General features: G+C 39.9%; 1 protein-coding gene and 1 long non-coding RNA gene across 16 annotated transcripts in view; both read right to left on the bottom strand.

Annotated features, from left to right (window-relative positions):
- Nucleotides 1–26,707, bottom strand: part of NRXN3 (neurexin 3) — a 1,622,069-nt gene that overhangs the window by 539,063 nt on the left and 1,056,299 nt on the right. The gene's annotated exons all lie outside the window — the stretch shown is intronic.
- LOC140696981 (uncharacterized) overlaps nucleotides 7,162–26,707 on the bottom strand; it is a 127,033-nt gene continuing 107,487 nt past the window's right edge. The window contains exons 2-3 of one of the 2 annotated variants that reach the window (XR_012073770.1): nucleotides 24,771–24,927; nucleotides 7,162–7,470 (exon numbers count right to left, since the gene is read on the bottom strand). This is a non-coding gene — a long non-coding RNA (uncharacterized lncRNA). The remainder of the gene's footprint in view (nucleotides 7,471–24,770; nucleotides 24,928–26,707) is intronic. The other variant, XR_012073769.1, reaches the window with a different exon arrangement.

The following is a 26,707-nucleotide window of genomic DNA, read 5'->3' as shown; positions in this document are numbered from 1 at the left end:
TTCCTGGTTATCTCTATTTTAAAATAAGACTGGGAAAGTCAGAGGGGAGAATATTTATTTCTGAAACGGGAAAAATAAGATAATTTTCTGCTAAGTAGAATATGTGTGGGGGATCTTGCTCATCTTTCTAAAGTCCTGCTGTGGAAGGTTCTGCAGATGAAAGGCTTTGATTAGTGTTGAGAAAGTGGACTTGTGAAGTGGGGACATGGACAGACTGTTCTATTACTGCCTGTTAGCGCAGCAATAGATATTTCGCTAATTTGTTCTTAACCTCTTCTTGATTTAGGGGCATTCAATGCCAGAATCGCAAAATTAAGACTGCAGGGCTTAGAAGCAGAATTTTTCTTCTGGTCCATAAGCTGTAAGTCTTTAATAATTCATCTTCTATTGGGAGTAAAGATATTTAGGTAGCGGAGGGTGGGGGAGTGGAAGTAGTCAGCGTAGAAGGGGAGGTAAAGAGACACTGTAAGGAGGTAATACCATGTAACACATCTAGCTTGGTATTCCCTTCTCCTGTCCTTTATAGCACAGTTTGCTTGCACGATCAAACGTCTCCAGAGTTCAAGCATTAATAAAGCAGGCTGGGTTTAAGGCTTCTAGCATTTAAGCATTTTCATATTTAGCTGTTATTGTTAGAACTGACCACCAGCTTTGCTGTCGGTGGGGTGAAAGGAAACGTGGAAACTGCAGCCCTCCGAATAATCTCTGAAACCACTGCTCCTGATCTCTGGCAGATTTTTGCCACAAGAGATTGCAGGCCCAGACTCTGCAGAAGACATTATTGCAATGCCTTCTGGCTTGCCAAGAGTAGCTAATGATTTTCATTTTTAGGCGGAATTCTCCATTTTTAAAAATTAACCTCAAAATAATTTTTCAACCTTATTACAGGAAAAAAAATTCATCTGAAAGCCCCATCCAGCTCCGCTGTATAGTAATTGATGCTGATCAACTCTTTTCTTTATCTAATGGAGGCACCGGGGGTTGAAGCCAGCGCCTGGTGCATGCTACGCACACATTCTCCCACTGAGCTATTCCCTCCCTCCGATGCCGATACACTTTGCAACAGGGTTAGCCCGTATCTTTCACTTTCTATGACCTCAATTTCCTTTCGAAATTCCTGACTTTTAAAGAAGACCATGATGTGAGAAGAGGCAGAAGTGAGTGTGTCAAGAAAGGTGTTCACACTTTTGAAGACCGACTGCAAGGGCAAGGGAAGGGTGAGGTTGTGCTGGATGAAGACAAGGCTGTGTGTGACTAGTTGAATGGGCTGGGTGGGTGTGCCAGGCACAGAGAAGAGTCTCAGACAAAGTTGGTACTACAACCATTACTATACAACACTCTCACTAAGGCTGTTTTATTTGGGTCCTTGAAACTACTCCATGAGTGAAAACAAAAAGGCATGTAGAAAATTCTGGACCTGGGAATAGGCCAGTCAGTCTGGGTTGGAAATCAGGGCTTCCCAGGCCAAAATCATCCTTGACTAGGCCAGATTGTTTTAGCCTAAGAAGGAACGGAAGCAATTCAACTCCCTTTGCAATGTTGGCTATTTGATCACAAGTCCGCTTTCTTAAAACTAATCAAACTCTTTCATTGGTGGAACATTTCACAGCAGATGTTCCCAGCCATGGGAAGATGCTACTTTGTGACAAGTCTCCTTTGGAGTATCAATTCCTCCCAGAGGAAGAAAGGAATAGGGGACACACGTGAAAATTCACATGTATAATGTGCGGACAATTTTGTCTGTCTGTGTCGCTCTTCCAGTTTACCACTATAGCTGTGTCACTTTCCAGTCGGAGCGGCGACCCTGTGGGAAGCTCTGACCAGAACCTGAGCTGACTGCTACTCCTGCAGTGTTCCCCGTGCTAGCTCACCACCCTATGCAGCTTCTGACACTTTATCAAGCACATTACTGTACTCCTCCCTCCTTCTTTCTCTCCCACTTTTTTTTTTCTTCAAAAATAATCTGTGTTTCTGTGTGATGGACATTGTCCAGAGATGAAAAACCACGGACTCTGGTTTCCTCAAAGGAGGCAGAGGAGGTAGAAATTGAAATGAACGATGGAGATCAGAGGATGGAACCTAGAACACAACCTGTGCTAGGAATGCTTACAGCAAAAAGGGAACTTATCATCAGAAACAATAATATCAGATGCTGTTATTAAGAGTTTGTTATGCGCCAGGCACTGTGGGAAACATGTAATGGAAATCATCCCATGTAGTTACCCAGCTAGACTTAAGATGGTGGCTTTATTAATGCTTTACTGATAAGGAAACTAAAGTTTACAAAGGACAGATACCTTGACCAAGATTTCTTCTCTCATTCTCCCTCCTTCTCTCTCTCTCCCCACCCAACCTTGTACTCTGGTTCTCTCTGTTTCTCTCTTTATCTGTCTCTCTTTTCCACAGTCTCTCCCCTTATCTCTCAATTCTGCAGATTTAAAGACATACAGTGTGCAAACTGTGTTACACAGTGTATGGCAACCTCATAACTTCTCAATAAATGGCGGCTGTTGTGTTTTGGGCACATCAGGGAAAGCTTTTCAGAGGAGGTAGTGCTTGAACTAGAAATTGAAAGATGCTCAGGTCAAGTAACTGACATTTTTCACTTCATTTAATATTTATTAGGAACCCTGTGAGATGGGTATTATTAACCTCACCTTTTGAACAAGGAAACCAAAGCTCAGCAAGTTTAAATAACTGGCTCAGGGCCAAAGAGCTAGCAAGCTGGAGGCTTGAGACTGAAACCCAAGTGTCCTAATTCAAAGGCCAACCTCTTTCCACTATTATATCTCTGCCTTGATGGCTTTTAGACCCAACGGTTGAAACCTCTAATCCTTTGGTAAAAGCAGAGTGAAACACAGAATAGATACCAGCTTCCTGTTAATCCTTATTCCCTGGAGTATAAGCTTTCCCTTGGAGAGTTAAAAGATACATACAAATGAGTAAAAATCACTGCCTATTCAGTAATGCTTCCAATATGTGCTCGTATCATCTCAAGTAACTGAAATAATTATATGAAAGAAAGGCAAAGGAAAGAAACCTGGTGCAAAGAGTGTGTTTGTAGGAAGGTCTTAATGAGCTCTCTGCTCAGTACATTTTGTTGTCTGTAAAGGAAAGGTTTGAACAGAGCCAGTGTGGATCTGCTAAGAATTAGTCCAACTTGCTCCCATCAATTATACTGAATTTTCTGACAAACCGCTACTGCTCATGTGAGATTTCCTGGCAGGATGCTAATAAATCTACCTTACCTTGTCACCTCCCCCACCTCAATATGCCAAATTTGCAGCATTCAAGATAAATAATATTCATGCATTATGAGACTGAACTTGACCTCCCAGAATTCCCTAAGACTCTGGCAGGTTAATGAGAGAAAATGTTTTTTCGGTCTCCAGAATATAAAAGAAAATACTTGTGTCAGAAAAGCACCACATTTGGCAGGCAAAGTATTTTGCTGCTGGGCCCATTCGAGATGCCAGGGACCATAGGGTTGAGAGGGATCAGGCTGTGGTTATGTGCTATCACACAACATAGTGTCACACTGGAGAAGTGTTCTGTGAATAACACAGAGCACTGGATACGTGTACTTATGCCTAGACCTTGGGGCTGACCTGCTAATATCAAAGCTGATATCTATCTGCAGGTTTACTTTTATCATTAACTTCTGTTTCAGAAAGGAAATTCATCAAAAGCTAAAACCAAGCTCACTGCCCGAGGGCAAGAGTGATTACTGAGTCCGAGAAGAACTAGCTTTGCTTAGAGATACTCCTAGGTGACATGTTAGAGTTAATGGAAGTGTGGCATCTTTGTGAAGAGCTGAGCTCTGAAGCCAAAGAGCATGCGCTCAAGTCTCTGCTTTGCCACTTGCAAAGGTTATAAAATGGTGGTAAGAATAGTACACACTCCATGGGGTTGTTTGAAGGATAGGATTGATTTTGACAATGCATGTAAAGCCTGTAGTGTTCAGTTCAGCACACAGTATTTCTTAAAAAAAAAGATGACTTTTGTGTAGGTCATACTCTCAGGGAATGCTCTGCCTAGGTGTTACATCCCTCAGGGATCCCCTCTTCCCAAGTCCAGCTAAGCCACTTGGTCACCTGCCCAGCACTCACAACGCTCCATGTAGGTCTCTAACATCACACTTCACAAATGGTATGATCGACCCTGTCGTTGTGTTTGCTTCCCCTACTAGCTTGCAAAATCCTGAAGGATAAAGAATCTAAGCTTTAATATTCTATTCCATTGTATTTACCTCCCAGATCTAGACAGTGCCTAGTATATGGGAGGTTATCAAAAACATCTGCTGAATTAATGTACAAATACGTTGTCTCATTTCGCTCATCTGAAACACAGAAAAGACTAATGTCTCAACTTCTAGGCTGAAAGGGCAGCTGAATAAATTGTTAACTGTGTCATATTAATGTCAACTAAGATTCTTCTGGCTTTCTTCTCTCAGTAAAATTATGAGAGTGAAAAGCTCTTAAATTCCTGTACATTAATAGCATAATACCCCATGGTGGATGTGAGGAGGGTACGAGCCGTCGTAAAACAGTCTCCACTATTATTGTCCCAGCAGAGAAAGTACGTACTGAGTGAACCCCAAGTTCCTTCTTAAAAAGCCCTTCCTTCCAGGCGGAAGCTACAAAGAGACACTAGGGTTATGAAGGTCTCTAACATCCTGCCTCGTGAGAAGACTGCCAGAGGAAAAACAGAACTAAGAGAAAATCCCATTTGAATTACAACTCTTCCTCACCTGGAGGTAACAACCTTCACTCCAGCTTTAGGTCCAAGGGAGAGTAAGTAAACTCTACCAATGGAATCCAGCGGGTATAAAATCAAAACACCCCCCAGAGCTACAACTATTTATGTAAAAGATCTCGGCCACCCAGCAGCAGCGAGTAGACAGTGGACAGGCCGGTGTTCAGAGCCGGTGTTCCTGCTGGCTGGCCTGGCACATTTCTTTAGCTGATCTTCTAGAATCTGGGCTTTCCCTCTCCATCAGGATATACAATTTCAACCAGTTAAGGTCTACACTTTGTGGTCAGGCAGGCCTGGGCTTGAATCAATGGAGGTGTTACCTTGGACGAATTACATGACTTTTATGAATTTTGTTTTTCTCATCTGGTAAATAGGTATAATCAGTTACCTACCTTCTTGGGTTGTTGTAAGAATTTAATTTTTAAACATGAATGTAAAAGACAGGAACGTTCCTGGCACAAGAAATCCCCAAGAAATGCTACCTTCTGTTGCTGCTTTGTCATTACTATACTCTTCCGTCTCACCCACCTTGTATGTGGTTCGCTTTCTGACAAGACCACGATCTGTATTCTCTCCTTCTGGAGGACTAACTGGCCTTCTAATGTTGGTCTCCTTTGATTTTTACCAGGCTATTTTTTAAGCTGTCCCATCTGAGAATGGTCCTCCAGATCTGCCCACATGACACCACCAATCATAAGAATACTGGTCTCATAAAAAGTGATTGTTTTTACTATAAGTTCGCTGGGATTTGGGTCATTTCTCCAAGTAAATTCAAATGTGGTTTAAATAAGAGACTGTATATTTTGTAAAGATAAATATATATAGAGAGAGAGAACGACACACACACACACACACACACACACACACACACACACACACTAACACACCCACACACTTTTTAACTTTATTGCCTGGACCCTGTTGGGAGAAACAAGATTTCACTTTTAGATTCTTCACCTGCGTGGCACGGATGTAATGAAAATGCCTGTCAGGGAAAGTAATGTGTTTAATATCGCACCAGTCTTAGACATCAGCAGAGATTTCTGTGCATTGCAAATAACTCCATCATCTGCCCATATTACATTGCTCTGTGTTTTATCTGTGGTAGGATGGTATCAATATGTCAAGCATGAGGAAAAGGATGTTTTATGAGATTGATGTAAGGAAGCACAATGACAAGCACATAAGAAGGGCAGCCAGAGATGCCAAACAGTTGTCAGAGGAAAAGGCTGTGAGCTGTGATCTCTCACTGGTGTGCATTGAGTTTATTCTTTTCTTGCCAAGGCCCAGGGACCATCAGGGCTGCCTGTGGCCTTGATCAAGGATTTTAAACAAGATAAAACAACACTGATTTTTTTTAAAAAAGGCCTTTCAGCAACCACTAAGTGTCTAGGAGGTGAGTAATAGGTGAAGGCTATTAAGAAGCCTATGGGAAACAAGCATCAGGATGCTCCAGGGTGCGCTAGCGAGCAATTCCCAAGAGAGGCTGACTTTGCGAGGTACCACGGAGGGAAACTTCTTTGGGACCTGGAGCGTGACTGGAGGGAGGAGGGTAAATTTTTCTATAGAGAAGAAATTTACATAGAAGAAGAAAAGTAATCTTCCATCTAGATGGATACCATGCTCACGGAAGCTAAATTAGAGAAGAGAGTCTGGACTAAGGTTCTTAGTCCCTGTGCTCAGCGTCCCATTTTTGGCCTTTGTTCTCTCTTCTCGTTGTATTATTTACTATTCTTTTTTATATACTAGATACTTAAAATGAAATTAGCTGCTTTATATTCCCAGTGCTTGCCCCACACCCTCTCACCTCTGTGTGCCTGCCTTCCCATGACTTAGAATGCCTTCTTGGGTGTCTTCTCCTACATAAATACTTCTTACCCTTCGAGGGCAGATAAAATGGCATGTTTTCCATGACGCCGTCTCCGATTACTTTAGATTGAAACATTCCCTGCCTCTGAAATTCCATGGCATTTGACTGATATTTTACTGATTTGTTTTAAATTATTTTATTATAGTTGTTTAGATATAGGCATGGGAATGCCAGCTCCTTCAGGATGGGGTCTGTATCCTTAGTCACAGGTCAGAAGGTGAGACTGGCACAGAGGGGCCCTCAGGAAGTATCTACTGTGTGATTTTTTTTTAGTATATATTTTTATCCACTGTGGTGTCTTATACAGTGCATACAGTAGGTGCTGACTAAATGCCTATTGATGGAATGAACAGATGGAGTTAAGGCAGTCCCTGAAATGCTAACAATAGCTCTATATGTAAAAAGAAGCATGGAAAAGAAGGAAAGGGGGAGGAGGAGAGGAAGTCCCAAGAGGCGCAATAAAATACTCAAACTTCCCAGCGTCTTACCATTCAGAACACGTGGGTGGGAGGAAAAAATTCTATAAGACCAGTGAGTATTCTTCTGAACAGACATACTATTATATTTTTAACTCTCTCTTCATTCCAGATCTCTGATACAGAGTGGGTAGGTGACAGGCCACATTTCCAGAAGCTGTTTCCAAAATGTCCTTGCCCCTAATTTAGTTGGCTGCACTTGTGAACAATCTTACACTGGTTGTGGTGTGGCATCCAGTGGGGACTGAATTGTAGGTAGGGTCCTGCTTGGTGAGGCCAATGTCTTACAGTGCTTTTGAACGGGGGTCCAAACAACACATAGGAATTCTGGTTACAACATTCTTTCTCTGAGGCTGCTGGTGAGGGCTCCTAGGAAAAAAAAGTCACCAAATTCTCCCAGTTATAAGTAAATATTAGAAACACAACATGAGCAATCTTTTCACTTAGTGTTTAGAAAGCATGTCCGGAAATCACTTGCATCAAGAAACTCTTGGGAGACTTGTTTAAAAACCCAGATTCTTGGAATTTTTCTAGACCTACTGACTACTTATATTGCTATATTTCTGTAAGGAGGAAAATAAGATATATTACTAATAACTATCATTTATTGTATTACATATATACATATACACACATAGGTACACAGTATGTACATATATGTATATTTATATTTATATCTATAATATCATAGTTCTTGGCCTTGGAAGGTAAGATGCTTTCAACAGTGATATTGATTAGATTCAACAATTTTTTTTAGTTTATCTTCTTTCCTGGACCGTAGACCCACACGTACAACTTTCACTCCTCCAGTGCCTCGTTTCCTGCATGGGAGTACTACGTCCAGGTGTACGTATGACAGTTAGGTGTATAAATATTACTTTGTGATTAATGGCTTAAGTGTGTAATTAATCGAAGTATTTATACACTCAGTATGTCCACCATCAGGATTGGTTATATAATTCACGACACCCAGTAAAATGACAACGTGCAAAAATGAAAATTATTTAAAAATTACTGAAACTTCCCAGATGGTGACAGCAGAGCATTAAACTAAGCACAGGCCCCTTTTAAGTACACGGCCCCTTGCAACCGTGCCAGCTGCATGTCTAGGAACGTCTAGGAACCTGAGATGCCAAGAACAGAGACAACGTTCTTCTCTGTGGAATGAATGAAGGAGACAAGGCCCAGTGTCTCTTCTGATCTCCAGGCAGAGAGAAGGCAAGGGACGAACAACACTCTTCTCACCAGGCCCCTCCCAGCCCTGCAGCCATACGCTTACATCTAAGAGCTACTCCTTCTCAGATTTTCCCCACTCCACTTTGGCCACGGCATTTGCCCAGGTTTTACTGAGCTTAGATAGCTCTCCATTTGTTTCCAATATCCTGCTTTCTAGTTCTCATCTTCTCTGTTATCTTCAAACATCAATTTGTAATTTGGAATCTCATTACAGCTAGCTATTAAGTAAGCCCTTACAACATTCTACATAGACTCCCAGCAAGCCCTGATCCTTTTGTAAAACCAGCGGCTGCCTCTTATCCAATCAGTTCGTCGCTGCTCTCCTTTCCCTTTTCTGTATCCCTCAGCTGCGATGAAATGTTGAGACACAAGTTCATTTTAATTAATTTTTTAAGCTGCCTCCAAAATTTAACAAAATATTACAAGTGAATAAAAAAGTCAAATAAAATAACAACACCCTTGTGATGCTACATGATATAATTAGTGAGGGTGATTTTATATATATACATATGTACGTGTTTGCAAGCTGTGAATATTTTTATCAGAAATAAATGAGGGAGGGGGGATCTCAGTTCATGTCATTTTACGATACACGGATCTAACACACTCTAAGAAGAAGCAACCTCCAGGCAAAGAGGTCAGGATAATTTATTCACCCTGGGAAATAGTTAATACACAGTTTAACGCTCTCACGAATGTTGAAGGAAAGAAGAGAATTTTCATATATTTTAATTTTTTTCTCCTAAGCTTAGATATCGAGAGTTTGAATATTAAGGAAAAATTACTAACACCAGCAAGTTATAAATCATATTTCATATCTCACAACCATATGCATGAATCACATCCATGCACAGAATACATACACATACATACAACACTATATAGATATTTATAAATCTAATGCCTATAGATAAATCATGGAGTGGTTTCCCATATGAATTTGTGGAAATGTGAAGGTGAGTACAAGCGTATGTATGTGGTATCTGGATCTGAAACAAATTTGGAAAGCTGACATCTCAGGTTTATAAATATACCTCATTTTTTCACAGCTTCAGCCAGAGTTTCTTTCCTGCTTCTTCTCATGGCATTGTGAAAAGATATCAATAAAGTGCAATTATTCTCTTGCTGAGCCATATGTGCAGTGAATTTGCAGATAGCCAAACTGTATAACTGTTGGCAATTTCAGAAGGAACATTATTTTAGAAGAGCTGGTGTCTGGGGTCTTGAAAGAGTAATTAGATACAGTAAAATCTCTACAGAGTAAAGAAGAATGAACAGAATCAGATAACTGAACTCCAAATGATCTTGGGCCATTCTTTGTCTTATCAAAGGGCATTTTACTTATCAGGGGAAATAGAAATCATGACTCTAACATTTACTCACAAGCCACTCATCACAGTTTCACACTTCCATCACCTAATCACTTTTCTCCATGATTATTTTTCAGTAAGACTTGAGTAAATCAGCTCTGGACCAGAGATCTACCACGTGTGTTTACTTGTCTCTTGATCCATGTTGTGACCACCCCGCCCCCCACCAAAATTATTTTTCTTCCAATGGGCTTTTCACTGAAATGCAAGTATTACTGACAACAGCCCAACTAGACAGAGGGAAAACAAGGGAACAGACGACAGGGAGCATATGTGTAAGAATGACAGCATAAAATCGGAGCTGGCTGGTGAATGGGATCACAGCCATGTATGGAAGCACTGGTTAGAAATGAGGACACTTTCTGTTAAATCTCTGAAGGGATTTACTCAAAGGTCAGAATTCCATTCTTGCTTAATCCTCACATCATTCACTTTCAGGTGGTGGGAAGTTAATAGTCATTTTAATTATACAGCAAGACTCAGGGGGGTTATTTGTTGGCCCAAATCCCATAGCAAACCAAGGGAAAATAAAGGTTTCTTGACCCTTTTATCCAGGTAATTTCCTCTTATTATTGTCCTCTATGGTCACATAGTTTTTAATGGCTACTCAGAAGCAGGGTTTTTTTTTTGCCCTTTCTTAGATAAATATAGGTATGACATCTCTCATGTGGCATAAGAAATGTCCTGAAAAGCTGAATATAAATTGAGCTCGCATAAATCAAATACTGAGAAGATTTGCTGGAGTGGGAGACAGGGCAGGAGTGGGAATTAGTAAGTTTAAATTTTTTAAAGCATGTTTATCATCTTTTCAAAAATGAGTAATGTTTTTAAAAACCACTTAAGATACTATTTTAATGCACTTGAGAAACTCACATTAAAAGGAACGCTGCATAAAATAAAGTACTAAATAACTTATTAATGTAAATTAGCACTCCATTACTTAGTTGGATTCCCCCGACTTAGTTTATATATATATATATATATATATCTTTTCTAGTACAGTATTCCCCAAATTGTGTTCCCAGGAGCTGAATATTAGTAAGTATTGTATCAATGAACATTATACAAGTGAATAGTCAAATGAATTTGAGAAACCTTGAGTAAAATAAAATTTAAAATGTATGCACAGACGAAGACTTCTCAAAACCTTTAATTTGCTAATATGCTCTGCGACTACCTAAGGGCAGTAGTAATATTAAAAGCTCCCCAACATATTTTTACCATTGAATATCTTCCCTCTTTTAATTTTCCAGGACCATACCATAGGACTGGCTTTTAAGGGAATGCATTTTGGGAAACAGCAGTCTAATGATATTTTTCTTTCAGCAAAATCACCAATGTATTAGGTGCTGTTAGTGTAGCCAATGCTGGGCTGAAGGCACAGCACAGCCCCAGGTGAACGTGATCTTATTTGTTTTCTTATATACCCTTCAGGTATCAAACTGAAAAGGTCCTGTTTAATTCCAGAGGAGAAAGTGCTACCCACTCTGTAAGCAGAACAGCGTCGCTCAAAAGAAATGTTTAAATATTCCACAGATCTTGTCTCTCCAAATTATTTACACCATTCCTGCATGTCAGGTCTTCAAGTCAAATAGCAGCAAGTTTTGACACTGTCATGATTTGATCCAAAAGAATATTAAAAAGAAAACAAACAAACAAACTTAAAACTTAACTATGGCTATCCAGTTTAAAAGGGTCCCTTAATTGTTATCCTCTTTCATTTTTCTAGGATCTACAAGGGACCTGTCTTTAGAATTTAACTGGAAAATCTCATCAAACGTAAATCTAATCATCTTTTGTAAAGAGTTTCTGATCAACATACACACACACAGACACAGACACAGACACAGACACACACATACACTGCAGTTACACCAGAGTAGAGACCACTCCAGGTTTTGCAAGAACCCACGTTCTTCCAAGAGTTTTCTAAAGTAGAGTATGACCAAGTCTCTCAAAATGTCACCTGAGCTAACTGGAATCCATTTAAGCTCTTAGGACCAAATTGTGAACCAGACTGGGTTGTACATATGTCAAAGCCTAGGTGACTGGATGACCTGTCCAGTAAGAGGAGGACAGTGGGTGAAGAGGACTCTTGCTAATATATTTGAAAGAACTTCCCAGCTTGCTCCCACTGGACCCTAAGCCCTATTTACCATTTTACGTCCAGCACGTAGCACATTGCTGACTCACCACAGGATTGTTGGAGGAATGAATGTAGAAAAGTGAGCCACCAAGGAAAAAATTCTACCTAGAATAATGGTGTTAGAAGTCAAACCTCTAATGAGATTTCAAGGCAATAAAGATTATTAGGCTGCTATGAGAACTTGGTGCTATAAGGACTTACTGGTTAGTAAGATTGACCTGTTTTTTTCAGAGAAATTTAACAGAATTTATTTGACAGAATATTCATGAGGATTAATGAGCTCATTTTGGGAAGGTACTTTGAGATCCCTGGAGGAAACATGAAAAGATTTTAAGTAGTTTATCTTAAACGAATCACTCTCATTTATCTAAATAGAACTGTGTCTCAAATGTTACAGTATTTATTTTGCTGCATACTAAATACTTACCTGCGTTTGACAACCATCATACGCAGCACATTATATCATAGGTTCAGATGTGCATATACTCTGTGCATAATGAAGTCCTATAAGAAAGCTTTAGAATAGCAGAAAGTTGGATCCTGCTCTCTGTTTGTGTATCCATCCACAGGATGCTAATGGGAAAAATTTCTTCCTGACCATCATAGGTAATCAGTTTATTCCCTGAAGCATGAGATCTGATTACCTTTATCTGTACTTCACACCCACGCAGTTTATTGGATCTGTCATCCTCACTGAAAGAAATTCTAATGTGGTATCTGTGATTTAAAGAATTTCTCCAACTAAAAGCAGGTGTCACTGAAAGTGAGCAACCTGTAGGGGAACTGTAGGGAGAGATACACTCTAAGTCAATATCGAGCCATTCAACAGCCAAGAAACATGAAGTATTTTTTCTAAAGCATTCAAGAGGAAAAAAATATATTCGGGACAGTGTAATTGATAGGGATTTTCCATTTTTAAGAATGAGGTCCTCTTTTTAATACAGTTTCAAGATAGCAGATACCTGGATATGAACCCACTCCTTTAATATACTTTGTTCCTTAATCAGGATCTTAAAATATTTTTTCAAAGGAAGATCAGATTAAAGAGGTAGGGGTGGATATAGAGTATGAATAAAAGTGGAAAGGAGTAGTAATTTCAGATTCCGTAAGACACAAAAGCTGAACAATTCACCCTTCAGCGCTAGCATCAGATGAACACAGAGCTCAGATCCAGATTCGAATACCAGGTTCTCCTGCCATGTGCCCTGAGCCAAATTATTTAAGCTTTTTGAGCCTCAGTTTCCACTTCACAGCATATAAAATACTCTGAATGTTTCTTCCCTTTCTAATCACTTCCCTAGGTGTCCGTGTTCTTCTCTGAGACCAATAGAAGTAGCTAATTAACTCTTAAATGCCTAATATGTTTTTGTTTCATTTTTCCTGTAGCTCTTGAGATCTCAACTTTCCTCTCCTATCAATCCTTACCCTATCATAGTCAGCTTAGCATTTGCTTCCCAGTGGAACGGTAGTTTTGGTTGCCACCATTGTAGAGAATTACCACTTCATAAAATAAAAGCCTACTAACCTACTCTTTAAATGTGGTTTATCTGCTCAGATGCTTCTAAGACAAGCTCAACTGCTGCTCGTGAGCGACACAATCGGGAAGGTATTCTTCCCTTTGGCTAGCTGGCAGAGAAGTCAGAACCTACTGGCTATTTACTCACTGAACGCCTCTGCCTCCCTTCTCTGGGATCGTAGCCGCATGGTAGGGCTAGTCCTTAGTCTGAGAAAAACATCCCTGGAGAAACAGATCAGCATTGCCATCCTCCATTGAGCCGACAGATGAGCATCACACCATCCTACTGCAAAAGTGGGACACTTTTACACCTGAGCTGACTATCAAATGGGGGTGGAGCTGGGGGATAGAGAGGACGTTTGGTTTTGTTCAATGACCAGCTTAATAGCTTTTGCCGCCCATCATTATGACACTAACAAGCACCCACACTGGCTCTGACTGAAACCTATGGGAAACAAATGCTATCTCAGCCCTTTTTACATTTTGGAAACTAACCATATTAAGGGACTAAATGACAACTGATCTATTCATATCCCTAAGGACACTTTAAAGAGTTCTCTTTAACAAACAAACAAACAAAAACAAAGCATAAATACAGGACAGAAATAGACTCATGGACAGAGAATACAGACTTGTGGTTACCAGGGGGGTAGAGGGTGGGAAGGGATAGACTGGGATTTCAAAATTGTAGAATAGATAAACAAGATTACACTGCATAGCACAGGGAAATATACACAAAATGTTATGATAAATCCCAGAGAAAAAAAATGTGACAATGAGTGTGTATATGTCCATGAATGACTGAAAAATTGTGCTGAACACTGGAATTTGACACAACATTGTAAAATGATTATAAATCAATAAAAAAAAAAAGAGTTCTCTTTAGCCTCAGAATAAAATCTACCTAGTTCTTTTCCCAGTGAAATAAGGATAGGGAAAGCCAAGTCCCAGAGGACCAAGAACACCCAATAGTGTGATCCAGAGACTCTAATTATTTGGTCTTGCTTTTGAAATCCTGCTTTGAAACAAATACTATGTGTGTGCTTGAGAAATAAGAAAGGCCTTACATATCATTGGTCCAGAGTAATAAGATATTCCAGAACAATTTAAAATAAAAATCAGGTGCCTTCAATGAGCATAACCTACCCTACAATGGCTCATGATAGTGTTTAAGGTACTCTCAATATCTCTTATACACTAAGGAAAGGATACAAGGCAGGTTAACTATTGCTCTCCCCACTTTACAGATGAGTAAAATGAGGCTCAGAAATATTAAACAGCAGTAGGTGGTCACAATACTAGCAACTGTCTTTGCCTCTTTGAGAACCCAATCTTCTGGTTCACAGGAGAGAGTCTTATGTAGACTTTAGCACCCTGCCTACACCTGTCAGGGAGAAAGTGGGCAGCAGAAGAGAGGATCACAGAGATGCTTGCTCCACAAAGTGAATCATTTAGGACAATGATTCACCAAATAAGAAATTTTCCTTATACATCCCCAAAGCCAGTAAGCTTTCAATGAAATGGGCTTCTGGGTTACAGCTGCTCCCAGGGGGGACTTTAAATATAAACAAGAACAGACAGCAATGTCCAAGGTTGTTGATTTCAACCTGAGACCCGTGTTTTACGTGACTAATTCACAAGAGTGGAAAGTAAATTCATGTCCCACTTACTCCTATAGGGAACATAACGGCTATCGCTTCAAACTTCTTCAACAATCTCCATTCAACGAAGCTGAGATGCTATGCTAGACTTCTCGGCCAGGCAACATTTATGGCTTTAAAGAGACAGGCAAGGCCCACTGGGTCGCTCAGCCTCCTACAAAAGCAGGAAAATGCCTGCGGTTCGGTTGTATGAAGTGGCCACGCCCACATCAAGCTTCTCTCTCAGACCAATCTTCTTTCTTCAAAACTGTTACCCAAGAAATACATCCTAAATTCCCCTTGGGAGAAAAAAAAAAGATGAAATATTTCCAGTCTATTGTGTGGTTTTCCCCAGAGCCCTTTCTTTTTCCAGATGCCAGTTTGAAATGCTTAGGCTCAAGTCCAGATGCAGAGTGCAGCAGATTGCCTTATTGAGTTACTCTGAGCCTCATCACAGCGCACCTCTGGGTATGTAATCAGCCTTTCATTCACCTAACAGGATCATTCTCTAATAAGGTGTTCATTTAAAGAGTTTCCCCCACAGGGTCTGTCTTTCTGAGAGCTTCTGGGAGTACTGAGAGGAAGAATGTGCATGCTGAATATTCACTCGCTGCAAACAAGTTACCCCTCCCTCCTAGGCCTTTCGCTATTCTGAAGGCTCTGTGGCTTGTCACTGGCAGCTCAAAGGAGGGAAAAGACAGAGACATACTAGGATAAGACGGACAGCTGGCAAATGATATGCAAGTGGGCTGCTGCCCACTGGGAAAGCAGTCCTGACTTCCAGGGGTAATCCATCTTTCTGACACATCCCCTTCCCGGGAGTTAGTTTTCGCCAACATTCTTTCTGCTCCTGACAAACAGGACAGATCTGTCTTTACTCCTTCTTCCTCCTGACAAGCTGGGAGAGTCACCCCTGGCCTGCCTTCAGCTCTTGCCTTCTCTCATGAAACGGCTATTTACCCACCATCCAATGTATGGATCCTTATCAGAGAACTCAAGGAGTGTGGTGACCAGATGAAAGCATCTGGCCAGAGCTGGCCATTTGCCCTTCAAACCCCACTTTAAATCAAACAAATGGGAAATTAATAAGCTAAGCGTCAAAACAGAATGGAAGTTTCAACGTGAAGAAGCACCACCAATGAAGCGTCAAATTTTACTCCAATTAAACTGATTTTAAAGGCACAGAAGTCTTATAAAACATGCTTCATGGGATTAGAAAATATACTATCTTAGGTGACCTCTTAAACAAGAGGAAGAAATATTCTCTATTTAAGATGTTTATTCAAGCACCACGTCAATGGAGAGAAGGGGGAAAAAATATGCTAGAAATTAGACTAACCTGGTCCTCGTCCTGACCAGGCTGTTAAATATTTGAGATTTTAAGTCTCTTCTTCAACCTCTCAGGGGCTCAGGCTGCTAATCATGAAGAAGGGGGTCATAACAGCTGATCTCTTTTCCCCATTTGAGGGCTAAACGTCCGTCTGGAATCTCACTTCAAAGGTGCTGTGAATAAAGAGTGTGCTATGACTCACCTCTAAAAAATTAAAAGGTGAACTTTAGCACATGTGTAATCCAGAAGGAAATGTGATATATTTACATTTCCAAATGCCTATCTGATTTTTGATAGGAAGAGCTTTCCAAGCTTCCCAGGCTCAAAACCTAATTGTGAATCTCCTCCCTTTGGAGACCGCAGGCAAGCACCAGGTGCAAACCAGTCAGCTATAGCTAATGTATTTTGCTAATGAGCCCAAGGCGCAAATACATTCTCTTTCTTCACATACATACAGAGAAAGACCGAAGCTATGTTGCACATCTCTTTATTGTAATTCTCTTTACCTACTAACTTCTTCTAAGACTGGCATAATTCAGTGTCCCCTGATGTGGGATGAGAAGCTATTTCCTGTGAAGCAGCTAGGCATTAGGCATTTGTCTTTGTCAAGTACCTGACTGGCACTGGTACACCAAATATTTTGTTACTTAGTCACATCTAAATTTAAGGCAAATTTTTACAGTTAATTGAGTTCCTCAAAATAATTATTTTTAATAATTCTTTTTTAGATTTTAAACAACCAATTATTTAATAGACCCCAAAAGTCTTTCAAGTGCCCATTCTCCCCCTCCCACTGCCAAGGATTTAGGAGTGAAACTTTATCAGTGAAACTTTCACAACTGAGGCATGCAGGGACACTCTGCTAACACTTCAGGGAAGGCTTCTGCTGCCTCTCAAGAACTGCGTAAGGTCTGGGGGTCACCAGTATCAGCTCCATTGAGGAGCCCTCCCCTCCAGGCAAATTAAAATGAACAATGGAGCATCGGGGCAGCAAAGTTATCTAAACCCACAAGTCTTTGTCTAATATGTAGTTTCTTCTTCCTCACATGTGAGTATCCTGTTTGCCTTGACCTACTTAAATCATTATTTGAAAAATGGCCTTTCTGCTGCTCTGGGGGAAGATGTCATCGGTATGTGCTTAACTGTCATATTTGAGGTCAGGGATGGTTTTACCATTTGGGAGATTAAGTGAAGAGGCCTAAGGGGGGGGGGATTGGCAGGGCACCAAGAAGGGGCCCTAATAAAATATATACTTTCTTTAGTGGCTTGAGTAGGATGGTTACAATTCTACCAACAGAACATTCATTCATGTGGGTTATAAGGAAACCCCTTGACAAATGGTAAATGTGTACAGAACTAACATATTTCACTCTTTGGTACATTTTCTTAACTAAATTCTTGCCAAGTAGTGTCACTCAAAAGCCAAGCCACAGGCAAATGAAACTCAGGATGTGGAATTTAGATAATGGAAAGGGTAACAAAGATGGAGAGATGTAAGATAAGAGGAAAAAAAAAATCTGAATAGGCAAAGGTTAACCATGAAGCATTAAGGCAGTGCACCTGACAGCGACCTGGAGCCTCTGAATCACTGGTGTGCTTCTAGTGCCTAGAACAATGCCTACTCCACAGCAGGTGTTCGACAGTAATTTTTTATATGAATGAATAAACTGTCTGCAAAGATATTTTTAAAACACCTTTTTGTAGTGTTTCATTTTTAAATGGATGTGAGAAGGAATGCCAAAATATGCCTGAAACCTGCATTAGAAAACAAGAAATAAGTATGTGTCCACATTTGGTGAATAAAATCACTAAACAGAGCTGAAACGAAAATGAGAATCAATGACTGTTTATCAGTAATGTGCCTCTTAGGTTGTTTAAAAGGGGCAGGAAAATAGGAAGTGATAGATAAATGGTATGACAAATTGATGGGATGAAATTTTCTAATGGTAACTGGATGGAATTAAGCAAGGAAAATTTAAGTCAAAAATAAGCTTCCTTTGGTTGGGATATATTGCGTTTGAAGGAGCAATCAGAAGAGGAACAAGAGGCACTTATACAATGTGCACAAAGTTAAAGCCATAAACGAGGCTGAACATAGGACACTGACAACCCGACATATTTCCTCCGTGGACCACCTATAAAGTTATTTGTTGTCTAATTAAGAAACTAGTCCTTTTTGCAAGATGTTATCAAGGGGAACAGGGTGAAGGATAAACTGGAACTCTGTATTATTACTTACAACTGAGTGTGAATCTATAATTATCTTAAAATAAAAAGTTTTGAAAAAAAAAAAGAAACTAGTCCTATCAAAGATATGTCTGATGTTCTTAACAGTCAAATATTTTCCATCAAGTAGATTCAACTTTTAAATTTCAAATCAGCAAGTTGATAAGATGATAGACTTTAAAAACTACCACACGTATCATATGCAGCTTGGATTTCTCTTTTTGCTAATTATTAACATGTGCTACGTTTTGATCAACATCTGTTTCTTCCTCACAGTTTAGCTTCTTCCACTCAGTCCTGTTGGGAAGTCATGTGGCTCAGCTGCAGATGACCCATGGGAGACTAACAGTGCCCCAAAGATGTCCACATCCTAATCCTCAGAACCTGTGAACATGTTAGGTTACACGGCAAAACGGAATTAAGGCTGTGGATGGAGTTGAGGTTGCTGATTAGCTGACCTGAAGAAAGGGAGATTATCCCGGATTATCTGAAGGGCTCAATCTAATCACATGAGTCTTTAAAAAAATGGATAAGGAGGCAGAATGGGTCAGAAAGACTTGATGGGAGAAGGACTTGACCAGCTGCTGCTGGCTTTGAAGATCGAAGAAAGAGACCATAAGCCAAAGAATGCAGCAGCCTCGAGAAGCTGGCAATGGCCCTCAGTTTACAGTCAGCCAAAAATCAGGGATCTCTCTTCTACAACTGCAAGAAACTGAATTCTGTCAACAACCCAAATGAGCAGAGAATGGATTTGTCCCTAGAGCCTCCAGAAAGGAATGCACTGTGTTGACACCTTGATTTTAGTCCCGTGCAACCCATACCGGACTTCACACCTGGAGAATTGCGTGGTAGTAGGTTTGTCTTGTCTGAAGCGAGGAATTCTGTGGGGATCTGTTACATATGGCACCAACAGGAAATTAAAACATAATCCAACCATTTCCAGAATAATTCCTGGGAATGCTGAGCTTTCAAGAAAGATGAAGTAGGAAGAGAAGCCTAGAGTAATACTGTTAAATGTATGTCAGGTTATCTATGAATGGGGAAAGAAGCTATTCGACCAGGGGCAGCTGCTTCCTTTTTCAAAGTAAAGCAAAATACCTGGGCTTCTGGTTATACCTTCCTTTGTGTTTAAGGGGTTGTTCAAACCGGAAGCTGTCCAACCCATCTCAGTCCATTAAAGTGACTCGGGTAGTGAGCAGATAGAAACTGGCAGAAACACTGACATCTGGTACAGGTAATTGCCAAGGGCTTTTTTTTATGACTATTCCTCATTAGTCTTCCTGGCTCTTGAATCCCTGTTTATGTATCTGGCTTCCAAGATCTAGTTATGGCCACTCCAACTAGCTAGCCTCTGTGGAAGCCCCTCGGTGGCCAACTGGCCTCAGCAGCCTCTTTGATTCCTGTATTAGTTTGCTAGGGCTGCAGTGAAAAAGTACCACAAACTGGGTGGCTTCAAAAAAGAGACTGATTTTCTCCCAGTTCTGGGGGCTAGCAATCTGAAATCAAGGTGTTAGCAAAGGCCATGTTCTCTCTCTCAGCTTCTGGTGGTTGCCAGCAATCCTTGGTGCTCCTTGGCTTGTCCCTGCATCTCTCCAATCTCTGTCTTCCTCTTTACCTGGCGATTTTCTCTCGGTGCACACATCTGTATCGTGTTTCGTCTCTGCCTTCTATAGAGACACCAATTACGTTGGATTAAGAGCTCATTCTATTCCAATATAACCTCATCTTACTTAATTACATCTGAAGCAATCCTATTTCCAAATAGGGGCCCATTCTGAGGTTCTGGGAAGGACATGCATTTTGAGGGAACAGTATTCAACCCAGTATAATAAGACCTCTGAATAGGTCTTAGATTTCAGCATCACCCTAAACTCAGATAAGTGAGTTTCTTCATCTATTATCATCTTAACCACTCAATGCTGCCCTGCCTGTCAAGTAGTAAGAATGTGCTAAGTTTTGTGGTGTGGAGAAACTAAATTGAGCCAATAATTATTTTCCTGCATTATACTTTATTACTAAACTTATAAATGACTTTATATATCCCCGAGTGATTCACACTTATTATCTCATCTGTGCCTCATATTGACAATGATCATGCAAATCTCATTATCTTCATTTAGAAATGAGATAAACTGAAGCATACTAAGAGAGAATACATTATCCAAAATTGTACGGTTTGTTAAGAACCAATTCAGGCTAAAGACTAGACTGTCTGACCTCTGGCCCCAATTTCTGGGTCTCCTTTTTTAAACCATAATAGGAAAAATCACTTTCCTGTCTGTAACTGTCCAAGAAACAGTGTTCCTAAGAGTTGAAAAGTGCACAGGAACGATATATAGAATCTCTGATCACTGCCACATGGTATTTACATGTCCTTCCTAAGCTACTCTATTGCAAATGACTGCTTTCTCTCTTTTTTTCCCTCTAGAATAAAAATAAAATAAATTATAAATTGAGGACCAAGAATGGTAAGACCATTCTTCCTGCTCTGCCACATATAAAACATATTTAATCATAATAAAGTCATTTGAGGCAATGGGTAACTAAAAACATAGTTTCTCCAAAAAAACCAAAGTTACCAGTCATATGAAAAGTTCAAACTTGTGTATGTTTGCCGTGGCCCTGAGACGACATCCCTTCTGGGTCCTAAAATAGTGCCTTGACTTATCATCGTCATGCACAGTGATGATAATTTGTGACTGGCTGGAGCAAAGTGCTAAACAATGTGTAAACCATGGATTGATTCTTGAAAGGGACAGGGAGTTCTTCTTTATTCATCCGCATGATCTCAACTACAGGTAGAGGGTTGGCACCATCACTACCCCATACACATTTGGGTAAACACCACTTTTTCTAATAAGAAATGTGATTTAGTAACATGACATTCCCAGGACAAGTATTTAATTGCCCACAGAGATAAGTAACTGCACCCCCTTTAAATTATCAGTGGAATTTCTAAAGAGAAGATAGTGGCAAATTTCCAAAAGGAAAGACAGGGAACAGAATAGAAGAGTACTAAAACAAAAACTTAGAAATGCCCAGAAGGAGCCTTACTTAAGCAATCTAACCTAGATCATTGAAACCTTCATGTGGAGGGAAAACAAAATCCATATTATAGATTCAGCAGAGTAATGAGCAATGTCCCAGCTCCAAGGCAGAGTTCAAATAAATGCTTTACTTATTTGGTTCCTGCCTCTCCTCCTCTGTAGGTAGAAAATTGGGATGCAAGTCTCCTGACTCTAACTTTTAGTGAATTTGCTAAGACTTCCCAGTCCCTTTCATTTTATTTCCCTGGAATTACTGTGAAAAAGGAAATTGGTACAGATCAGTTTTCTATCTCAGGTGAAACCAGAAGAATAGAAGATAATGTGCTCTCTAAATAAGATTACTAATCTTTGGTTATTCCCGGGTCTAATTCTGTGATCAAAAACATGATAGAACCTTCATGGGAATGAGAAAACAAGCCACAGACTAACAGAAAATATTTGCAAAAGGTGTATCTAATAAAGGACTGTTATCTAAAATATACAAAGAACTCTTAGAACTCAACAGTAAGAAAATGAACAACCTCCACTGAAAAAATGGCCTAAAGATAAGGACATCACACCAAAGAAAATATACAGATGGAACACAAGTAAAGGAAAAGGTGACCAACATCAAATGTTACTAGGGGACTGAAAATTAAACAACAATGAGATACTACTACACATATCTTAGAAAGGCCCAAATCCAGAGCACTGGCAATACCAAGTGCTGTCAACAATGCGGAGCAACAGTCAGGTCTTGACAATAAAACTCATTTATTGCTGGTGAGAACGCAAAATGATACAGCCACGTTGGGCGACAGTTTGGCAGTTTCTTTCAAAACTAAACAAACTGTAACCACACAATCCAACAACTGCAGTCCCTGATAATTTACCCAAATGAGTTGAAAACTTATGTCCACAAAAACCTGCATACAGATGTTTATAGCAGCTTTATTCATAACTGTCACAACTTGAAAGTAACCAAGGTTTTCCTCAGTAGGCACATGAATATGTAAATGGTGGAATGTCCAGAAAATGAAATATTATTCAGCCCTAAAAATAAATGAGCTAACATTAAAAAAAAACATTAAGGAATCTTAAAAGCGTATTACTAAGCAAAAGAAGCCAATCTGAAAAGGCTACATACTGTGTGATTCTAACAATAGGACATTCTGGAAAAGGCAAAACTATAGCAACTGTAAAAAGATCAGCGGTTGCCAGGGGAAAGGGTGAGGAGGAACACAGAGGATTTTGGGGCAGTGAAAGTACTCTGTACAATAGCATAATGGTGGATACATGTCATTACACATTTCTCAAAATCCACTGAATACACAACACCAAGAATGAACTCTAATGTAAACCATGAACCTTAGGTAATAATGATGCATTAACATATGTTCATCAGTTGTGAGAAATGTAGTACTGTGGTGGGGGATGTTGATAGTGAGAGAGCCGGGGGTATATAAGAACTCTGCGTTTTCTGTTCAGTGTTGCTATGAGCCTAAAACTGCTTTAAAAAATAAATCATATCTAAGGGGGGAAACACAGCGGGCAAAATATTCTCATCTCTACCTAGGAAGCCTCACTTTTAAAATCCTCCAAGTAGTGAAGCACAATTTCACTGATGTAGGCATCATCCTTTAAACTGGAGAGCATATCTCAATCTCATTTTTCAGGCCTGAAACTGAAAAATAAAGATGACAAGCAGTCTTCCAATAGAAAATGAAAAGTAGGGATATTTAGGTTGAGAACCATAACCTACATTTCAATGCAGACCCATTGCCTTCATTATAAACCAGCCTTCGGTTATATGACCTGTCAAATAGCTTCTTACAAGTATCCTAATAAGGCAAGACACTGGGGATTTCCACTGGTCTTGTCCCCATTTTGATGGAGAAATAATACTGCTTGTGTAGGATCATGAAACTAATTTGGGTTGAGTGGTGCACAACGTTGTGATCACAGAACCACACCGTCCAATGACAAAAGTTGTGTTGGGATGCTAAACTATAATTATGTGACCACCAGATGTGAAAACAGACATAAGCAACCATTAGAAGTGTCAGCTCTTTGCATTTACCTTAGTTAACATACAGCACGAAATTAAGTAGCCTCCCTCTGTAGAGACCTTACGTTAACCAGGTCCTCTTAGTATCACAGCACATTTCAGGGCAGAAGCCTTTAAATGTAATACATACATTTAGGGGGAAAAAAAACCTCCGCTTTTCTTACTAAATCTTTCTACAAAAGCAATGCTAATGACAGAACAAGATCTCGCCTGAAGGCTTTATTAATACTAATGACAACATAACAAGGATAATAGCTAGCATTTACTGAGTGCCCACAATGTAAATCTAAGTGTTTTACTTACATTTATGTACATTTTTAAAAACAGTTTCTATTTTAGAGCAGATTGAGGCTCACAGCAAAACTGAATGACTCCCCTCCCCCCGCCCCTTTCCCTCATTGCTACCGGCAACAACCCAAAACAAGACGCCATCATATTCTACTGCGACAGTTACAACAGCCTCCTAATCAGGCTTCCCACTTCCTTCTTGCCTCTTCATTAACAGAAGTAGATAATTTACTCCCTTGCTTAAAATTCCGGAAATGCTCACCATCAGACTTACAGGGAAGTCGAACTCCTCCCCACGGCTTGCATAATAAAGCCCCGCCCATCCGTTCAGTCTGACGCTCCTTACTCTCTTCATTGCTGATTACATCCAGGCTCTCTGTCTTTCCTTGGTTTTCAAACAACCTAAGCCTATTTTTGCATAAGGCTTTTTCATGAACAATCCCCCTTAGATATGCTTTCCTGGTCCTTGAAGCGCTCCCTTTTATCATTTGGGGTTGGAGCTTTTCCTGTTCACACAACCTAAGGTATCTCCCAAGCATACTCTTCTGCTTCATCCTGTTTTATCCCAAGTCCTATCAGAAACTGACAGCATCTTTTTAACTGACTGACTGTCTTTCTGCCTCAAGAGAGCACAAAGCGTGATAGTCCTGTCCATCACCAAATACTCCCTGCACAGCAGGATCTGGGAACAGTCACGTGCTCAGTCAAGGTTTGTTAAATGAAAAACTGAATGATGTTCATTCCAAGGGCCATTTTGTAAAATTTATTTCCCCCTAATTTATGGAGTCATGGTGAGCTAGAAAGATTGCTGAAGGTTACTCACTTATCTAACAGTGGCAGAGCCAGGATCCAAACGCAGATCTATCTGAATTCGTGGTGGATCTGCACAGCAGATGGACCACACAATCAAGAAAATGTGCTTGTAAGGAGGAATAGTTCAAATGCTTTGGTTGCAAGTTATAAAATATCCCAACATCTGGCTAGAAAAAAAAAAGAAACATTATTTCACATAAACATAGAGAAGCTATGGGGTTGTTCTTTCAGTGGTTCAATGCTACCATCAAGGAAAGAAATTATCTTCTGCTTTTTGCTTTAGGTATTGGCATGTGGGTTTTGTCTACAAAGTCCACGTGTCAGATATGAAACCAACAGCATCTGATGTGGAATAATCCGCAGAAGAGTGAAGAGGCAAATGAATGTCGGCTTAGATTAGTGTCTTATTAATAAGAATTCACTAAGGTAACTAAGCATTGCAATTAAAGATTTTTCTTTTTCTCGTATGCACTTTACAAAGGGTTTATTAGAACAATGGTTCTCAAGACTGGCTACACGTCAGAATCACCTCGGGAGCTTTCATATTTTGATGTCTGGTTCACACTTCAGACCAATTAAATCAGTGTTTCTAGGGGCGAGAGTTTTGTGTTTTTTTTAATTATCTCTGTAGATGATTCTTTTGAGCAATAAGGGTTGAAATCACAAGAATTTCATTAGTGTATGCTACTTGGTCCTAAGTATTTCCACTTCTTAATTATTTACTAGTGTCTCTTCTTGTATGTTCCAATTTATTTCTTGTTTTCCATTCTTTGATGTTTTTCCTATAATATTTATTAAGTAATGGTTATTGTTAACCGAGCTATATGAATGAAGAAAGTAATATTGATTAGTTCCCACACATTATCTTACAGCATTCTTAAAAAGACGAAGAAAAGCAGCATTTCAAATACAGAGCACTTTAAAGTGATCCATATTATATGAGCATGATGAGGGACCTGATACACTTCTCAGCCAAATATTATAAAAATATAATCATGACTCACTTTTTCAAAATGACCAAACAATGTCTGTGGAGGATTGTATTTTTCCAAAGACTGCCATAAAAAATCTTCCAACCAACTTGTTCTTTTGCAGTGTGACCCTGCCTCTCCCTAATCATAAAGAGGAGTATGGTTTTCTCTCCCCTTGAATCTGTATCAGCCTGAGTGACTCACTTCTAACCAATGAAATGTGGTGGGAGTGTCAACTGTGTGCTTCTGGGGAGAAAACAGGCAGTGCATTTTCCACCTGGTTTCTAGGAAGGTTCTCTCTCCAGAAGCTTCCCCTCTGGACAGTCTCTGTCAGAAAACCAGACTGCGAAAAGAAGCCCAAGCTGCATGAGAATGCCATGTAGACAGTCCCAGCTCAGCTCTCAGCCCTCAGACCCTTCCAGTTCAATTCCAGACGCATGAGTAAAGAAGCCTCCAGGAAATTCCAGGTCCCAGCCTTGTGGATCACTCCTAGGTTTTCAAGTCTTCCCAGTGGGGATGCCAGATATCAGAATGCAGAAACAATCCATCCTTGTAATGCTTTGTCCAAATTCCTGCCCCACAGAACCCATGACATCAGAAGATGCTTATTACCTGTAAGCCTCTGAATTCAGGCTTTGTTTGTTACACAGCATGAATAACCAGAACAATCTCAGGAGAGTCACACCAGGAAAAGCACCAGAGGAAACATCTATCTCTTTTAAGTTTCATTCTTCTATCGTTTCTGCTTTCCAACTTCACAAAATCTTTTTCTAACATGTACTTCTAAAATTTTACTACTTCTGACCCCTTTATATATACACACATAAAACCCACAATTCCTTTTCCCATTTGTATTATTTCAAAGAGTTGTTGAGTTTACTTAATCATGTAGCAGATATTTGAGTGAGGTATTACATATATACCTAGAAATTAAAATTAAAATTAATTAAATTAAAATAATAGTATCAATTATATA

The sequence above is a fragment of the Vicugna pacos genome, chromosome 6, assembly GCF_048564905.1.
Source record: "Vicugna pacos chromosome 6, VicPac4, whole genome shotgun sequence".
NCBI classification, from domain to species: Eukaryota; Metazoa; Chordata; class Mammalia; order Artiodactyla; family Camelidae; genus Vicugna; species Vicugna pacos.
This window is presented reverse-complemented; position numbering and strand designations above follow the sequence as displayed.